General features: G+C 34.7%; 1 pseudogene; it reads right to left on the reverse strand.

Annotated features, from left to right (window-relative positions):
* The window catches only part of LOC107739772 (NACHT, LRR and PYD domains-containing protein 12-like), a 5,755-nt pseudogene extending 1,881 nt beyond the window's left edge, over positions 1 to 3,874 (reverse strand).
* Between the last annotated feature and the right edge of the window lie 3,720 nt (positions 3,875 to 7,594).

The raw sequence follows: 7,594 nt of genomic DNA on the forward strand, positions 1-7,594 counted from the left end.
ATATATATATATATATATATATACACACTTAATATATACTATATACTATACTTAATACATAGTAGGCTTATGCATAATAATAATGAGAACCGTTACCCCATTATCTGTAGTTTGCAATTAAAACTTCCCAGTCCTTCAGAGAGCAACTTCACTCCTGCATCCTTTAATACATTTCCATTCAGATTCATTTCCATTAGACATGAAGACTCAGAGGCAAATCCAGTTCTCTCAGGTGTGAGGGGTTTGATATGAGAGCTGAAGCCAGCGCAGCACAACCTTCATCTGTGACACCACAACCATTCATCCTGCAGAGACAACAATACAAATCCTTTCAGCAACTTCACTCCTGCATCCTTTAATACATTTCCATTCAGATTCATTTCCATTAGACATGAAGACTCAGAGGCAAGAGCTTCTGCCAGAGGACGGCAGCACTTTGGTGTCAGTTCACAATGAGCAAGTCTATGAAAAATAACAAAATGGACAGAAGGCTTTATTTCAAAATAAATCAATTGATATAAAATAAAAAGTAAGACAGTTTGTATCATGGAATTGCGTAAATGCATTGTCATTATGACATACCGAACTGATCTGGATGCTTTAACCACAGGCACAAGATGCCAAAGAACTCGCACCATTTGTGCACAGTTGGTTTTCCAGGCATATGCCTTCAATTCAAACACATCCAAGTTCTCTGAAGTCAGAAGAACAAACATGACAGCTGACCACTGTAAAGGGGTTAATTTGGCTGTGGTAAGAGCTCTTTGATTGAGATAACGCTGAATTTGTTCCACTAGTGAACTGTCACCCAGATCATTAAGGCAGTGGAACAGACTGATGAATTTCTCTGGAGTGGGATGTTCCTCTATCTTCTTCTTGATGTATTTGACTGTTTTCTCTAAATTGTGGTACCTGGTTTCTGTCTGTGACAGAAGAACTTTTAAAAGAGTCTGATTGGAATAAAGTGAGAAGCCCAGAAGGAAGCGAAGAAAAAGGCCCAGGTGTCTATTTTTATTTTGTAAGGTCTCATCAACAGCTTTCTGATGCAGGTCAAATATTGGAATCTGTGTATATGTTGCTTCTTGAGATGGTTCAGTTAGTTGGTGTAACACATTAATTTTCTGTGTTGTGAAGGTGTGATGCACATACATAGCAGCCAGATGTTCCTGAATGCTGAGGTGAACAAAGCAGTAGATTTTCCCCGAATGCAGCCCAAACTCCTCTCTGAAGATCTGAGTGCACAACCCAGAGTACACTGATGCTTCTGTCACATCAATGCCACATTCTCTCAGATCTTCTTCATAGAAGATAGCATTGTGTTTCGCAAGCTGCTGAAAAGCCAATTTTGCCAGTTTGAGGATCATGTCTTCATCTGTCACGTTCTTCTCGTAGTCCTTCTCATGTTTGATGTTGGTCTGAATGATCAGGAAGTGTGTGAACATTTGAGTGAGAGTCTTGGGAATCTCTCCACTCTCTGCTTGACTCAACATCTTCTCTAGAACAGTGGCTGAGATCCAGCAGAACACTGGGATGTGACACATGATATAGAGGCTCCTTGATGACTTCAGGTGTGAGATGATTCTGTCGGTCAGACTCTGATCACTGATTCTCTTTCTAAAGTATTGCACCTTCTGAGGGTCATTGAAGCCTCGTACCTCTGTCACTCGATGGACACACTCGGAGGGAATGAGATCAGCTGCTGCTGGTCTGGAGGTGATCCAGATGAGAGCAGAGGGACGCAGATTCCCCGCAATCAGGTTTGTCAGCAGCACGTCTACTGATGTCTCTTTGGTTGCGTTCTGTAGAATCTCATTGCTGGGAAAATTTAAGGGAAAACGGCACTCGTCTAGACCATCAAAGATGAACAACACTTTATATTTATCACTGAAAATGTCCATTTCCTTAGTTTCAGGGAAAAAAACTTGGAGAAGATCTAAAAGACTGAGCTTTTTGTCATTTATCAAATTGAGCTCTCTGAAAGGAAGTGGAAATATGAAGTGGATGTCCTGATTTGCTTTCCTTTCGGCCCAGTCCAGAATGAACTTCTGAACAGAGACTGTTTTTCCAATGCCAGCGAATCCTTTAGTCAGCACAGTTCTAATGGGCTGGTTTTGTCCAGGTAACCGTGTGAAAATATCATTGCAGTTGATTGGTCTATCCTCTGTCACTGCTTTCATAGCTGCTGTTTCAATCTGTCTGATCTCACATTCTTCAATGATCTCTTTAGCATCTGTGATGTAGAGCTCAGTATAGATCTCATTTAGGAGTGTTGGTCTTCCTTGTTGTTCGGTTCCTTCATGTAAAAACTGAAATTTTTTCGTCAGTTTCATTTGGAGTTGAATTCTGTAAAATTTAAATAACAATCACATGTCACGAATATGTAAATGTCCTGTATATATGTTGAAGACTTGTGATGTATTATCCAAAAATAAAACATGACCTTTATTTGATTATTTTAAGTATTCCTCATGTGTCTCCAAGAAACCGGTGTTAAATGTCTTACCTGCACTGTGTATATATAGATTCCTGGGAATCATACTCATTTATGGACACAGCACTGCTTAAGTTCGTTCTTTCCTGCCTTATTAACCTAGAGTAATAGATGGAGGAAGCATAGACATATTTGCTAAATATTCAGAATATTACCAATATACATCAGACGTTATAAAGTGTTATTTAAAATAGTTGTTTTTAGTAATTAACTAAGAGCTTCACTTTTATCTAGCAATTATTGTTTGTTATGTTTAAACAAATATGTATTTATACAGTATTTGTAGTAAATAAATACTGATGTAAAAGCTGTAATGATAAAATAGTAAAATAATTTATGTAAACAAATAATGAAATGCTGAAGTGCACTGTTTTTAAAAAAAAATGATTCTGAATATTCATAGACACACAACTGTGCTGAATCTGATCTTTCCTGTTGACTTAAACTGAAGCAAAGCACATATCTCCTTCATGCAATAAATAACATTTTGGAAAACAGTGCAGTAATTATAGCAGCCATTTTATTTTATGTGTGACAAATATTTGTTACATCATGTGTAATTTTGATCATTGATACATGTTTGTCCTATCTATAAATTTACCTGTGTTTATAATTGCGGGTACATTTAACAGACGATGGCAGATGGTTTGCTGTGTCACTTCTCATGGACACACAGCTGGGCACTGCTGATTCTGATCTCTTCTGCCTGTAACTGGGAATATTATACTTCATATACAACAGTAAATAAACAAAAAACTTTAATAGTCTGTTGAGAATAACAGTAACAATAAGTAGCAATCACACATATTACTTTAATTTGCAAGCTTAATAAGCTTAAAGGGGTCATATGATGCTTTTTTAAAGATCATTATTTTGTGTATTTTGCGCACACGCACACACACACACCCACGATGCACAAAACTCCGCATTTGAACAGTCAATAGCAAATATTTAAACTAATCTTATCTATGCACAATCAGCTTGTAACACTCCAAAGAGAAAGGAAAACTTGAAATCGCATCATATGACCCCTTTAATAGATCATTTCCACGTGTCACACCATGTCAATTCAAATCTTTGATTTAATAAATTAAAATATTAGCAAAATAATTTAATTTCTGAAAAAATTAAATATCCATAACGTATTACCATTAAATGTATTTATTATTACAAATTTGAATGTGTTATTAATTGCATCCAACACAATAAGTTGCAACAGTACATTATTAATTATCTGTTTTTTTAACGATTCAGTTATAATTACTTGTGTTAAATATGTTTTTATATTATTTTGACATGATATTTTAATGAGAGATAGGAAGTGACAGTGACACAAGATTGTCCATAAAGGTACCTGTCTTCAGAAGCGCTGTCACCTTTGAATTCAACATACAGGTTCTTTGATGCGTCACTCTTTACAGACACACAGCTGGGCACTTCAGAGTCTGATGTCTGATGCCTGTAAAGGTGCACAATTTACTTCATTTATAAGAGTAAAAACAACAGCAGCAGCAACAACAACAACAACAATAATGTGCTCTGAATAAATTGATTAAACTCATTAAACTCTCTGTTGTGACTCAGCCTGCCTCAAATCTATATTTTCTATTTTTTTCAGTTAGCTGACTTAAACTGAAACAGGTCACATATTTCACTCGTTTCCTTCATACAGTAAATATAAAGAGAACATTTTGGAAAAATGTGCAGTACTTATAGCAGCCATTTGATTTTCTGACATAAATATTTGCAATTGTTATGTCATGTGCAATTTTGATCATTGATACATGATTGCCTATCTTTAAATTTACCTGTGTTTAGAATTGCGGTCACATTTAAAATCAGCAAATGGCAGATCCTTTGACGTGTCACTGCTCATGGACACGCAGCTGGGCTCTGGTGAGTCTGATCTCTTCTGCCTGCAACAGGAATAGATTACACTTCATATACAACAGTTAACAAACAAAACAAAAAATACCATGTTCAGAAAAACAGTAACAATCACGCATATTCCTTGCATTGTAAACTTAATACAGTTTTAGATAATTTCCACATTCATCATGAAATATAAGTGAAATAATTAAATTTCTGAAAAAATAAAATAGCATAAATAAAGTAATTAAATTACAAATTTGAATATTATATGTGATTGATTGCATCTAACAATAAGTTGTGATTAATTGGATGTGTTTCTCCACTAAACTTGTGTTAATATCTGTTTTTATATTATTTTGAGATGACATTTTCAGAAGAGGAAGTGAGTGGCAAAAAAGATTGTCCATAAATGTACCTGTCTTTAGAAGCGCTGTCATCTTTCAATTCAACATACAGTTCCTTAGATGCGTCATTCTTTATGGACACACTGGGCACTTCAGAGTCTGATGTCTGATGCCTGTAATGGTGCAAATTTTACGTCATATACAATAATAAAAACAACAACAAAGACAACAACAATAATAATCTGTTCAAAATAAACTGTTAATAAACCTGACTTCTCAAATCTGTATTCACATTTTTTTTTTTCATTCTTTTTGTATGCTTACTTGAGTGCAGGAAATTCACTTTGCAGTAAAGAGTCCATTGCGGTTTACTTAACACAGTCACTGGTTCTGAAAAACTCATTCGCTGTGTTACTGGGTTACAGAAAAATAAGCGTTTCAGTTAAAAAATGCATTTTATACACAGCAGTAATTTAAAATGACTTTCATAAAATATCTAAATTGAAATGAGTTTTTAAAATGTATCTAAATATAAATAAATTATGACAAATTATGAGGGAAAAAGGACTATGATGCAGTGCAATAAACAAAAAGGTAGGAACAAAAGGTATATATATACATATATATATATAAATATAAAGACATGGACTTAGATGTAGCTGTGATTTAGAAGTCTTGTATTAAAAAAAAAAACTGATTTAAAGACTGCTGCACCTTATGTGTTCATTGTGCTCCAGTGACGTTCAATATACCAAAGATTTTTCACTTTGAACAGCCTAATCCACCATCTGTTGAACAAGTTTAAAACAGCAAACTCCAGCCTTTACAAACACACTGCAATCCACTGTTATTACACTTGTGTAACCACAATTTTTACATTTTATGTTGACATTCTATTTATGTTTTATTTTATAAGCCTAAAGCTCTTATAAAATAGACATTACAAGATTTATGGTAGTGATACAATAATTTTATTTTCCCACATTGTTGTTGCCTTAGGCCCGTTCACACAAAGAATGATAACTAGAGGAGAGCGGGGCACAACCTAATGCTTTTTGACTTTTTCAGTTTGTGCAAATCCACATGGGGTTCAGAGTAGACTATTTTTCCTCTACAACAATTTCACACTTGTCTAGTACAAACATGTGGTTATGTTTCATAATTATAGTGTATACTATATAGTGTATAATATTTTTTCTTTATTTACCACAAGTGAAAAGTGGCAACATGCCACATAGGTGGGGCACATTGTAACATGACCATATGACAGCTTGAAATGTTCTGATTTTATGAAAAAATGTAACTGAAATATTTTGTCAATAAAATTAACTTTTTAAAATAAAATAATGGCGTTTTTAAATAATTAAAAATAAACTAATTTGGGAGTTTGACAATGAACACATTGCAAACAGGGCCCCATGCTTGGGATAGATGAAGAAATACATTCAGAAAACAGAGATGAACACAACACTCCCCGCCCATCGCAGAACAGGAGACAAATAGACAAGCAAAAATGTACATTTCTTGAAATAATCATTTCTGAACGCTGACTCTCAGTCTTTATTCACCTGTTTCTCATGGTTTCTCATTAAAATTCATGAAAGTAATCAGTGTAAATTACATTGCTTAATGTCACAGAATAGCATGGTTCTAATAATGGCGAGGCACATTGTTAGGCAGTGTTACAACGTTTCCCATCTGCACAACTGCAATTAAAACTGGTTATTGGTTAGTGTCTTCTGCTAGCTAGCGAAGCATTAAAGAATTGATAAATAACAGACCGGAGATTAAAATAATATCAGATTTGCCTCATTTTAAATAAACACTAAAAACTGAGATGAAATATTTATTTCAGCCATTAATTTACTTTTGCTATTGTTAAATAAATGTTCAGCGATATCTTCAAAGCTTTTTGAATTTTGGCACTTGTTTTTTCTCTATATAGGTAGTGTTAATACGACAACTTGTAAATATACAGTAAGTTTTGTTATGCTAGCATGGACATGTTTAAACCGAACCCCACGTAGTTTGTGCCCCGCGCACCCTTATAATTTGAACCCACACGATTTTAAAAACCGCTTTAAGAGAACAGTCTAGACCACAACTGTAAAGAACGAGGAGAAAAGATATCGTTGTGGATTCTTATCCAACCTAATGAACAAAAACCATTCACAGCCAATTAACCTTAACATCTGTCTAAAGCGAGCGCTGAGGGTTCATAGAAGACAATTCAGCTCGCGCTTATAAAAAGTATAGGCTAATCGTCCGTTTGTGTGCACGCTAATAAAGTTATCGATTTAGGCCTAGTTCTGAGAGTGAACGGGCTTTATTTCTTCGAATAAAGGAGATGAACTTATTTTCTATAAGTAGCCTAATTCACAAACATATTTCATTTACAAACTGTAGTATTTAAAAATGTAATAAATTGAACTTACCAACAGTTTTACCCGAGCTTTAGATGCTGTGCTTTACACGAAATGAAAGTGAATGTTCTATTCTCAGCAAATAATGCATTCAAATAGCTATAACCTACCTTACTGGAAATGCAGCTTTACTGTTACGGTTTCTAATTGGGCTGAGTTTTCAAACAGACAACACCCTAGCTACAGTAACTATGCGGAAATTCCAACCTATTCCCCCATGAGTCAAGTTTATCCATCGTTTGCAAAGACCAGAATTGAGAAGATTTTCCTTTTCTATTTTTTGGTAAAAGACTGTGTTGTGGTGACTGATCAGATGTTTTTTGTTACAAGGATAAATGACGGTAGCTCACTTAAATATAGGCTAATTTACACTGAAGAAGTGATGACAGAAAAGAAAAGTATGCTACTTTGAAGGTTTAATTTTGCAAGTAAGGAGTAATAATTATAACTTTTCCTTAGAAATA

Source organism: Sinocyclocheilus rhinocerous, unplaced genomic scaffold (assembly GCF_001515625.1).
Source record: "Sinocyclocheilus rhinocerous isolate Xijiao unplaced genomic scaffold, SAMN03320098_v1.1 scaffold2120, whole genome shotgun sequence".
Taxonomy (NCBI): Eukaryota; Metazoa; Chordata; class Actinopteri; order Cypriniformes; family Cyprinidae; genus Sinocyclocheilus; species Sinocyclocheilus rhinocerous.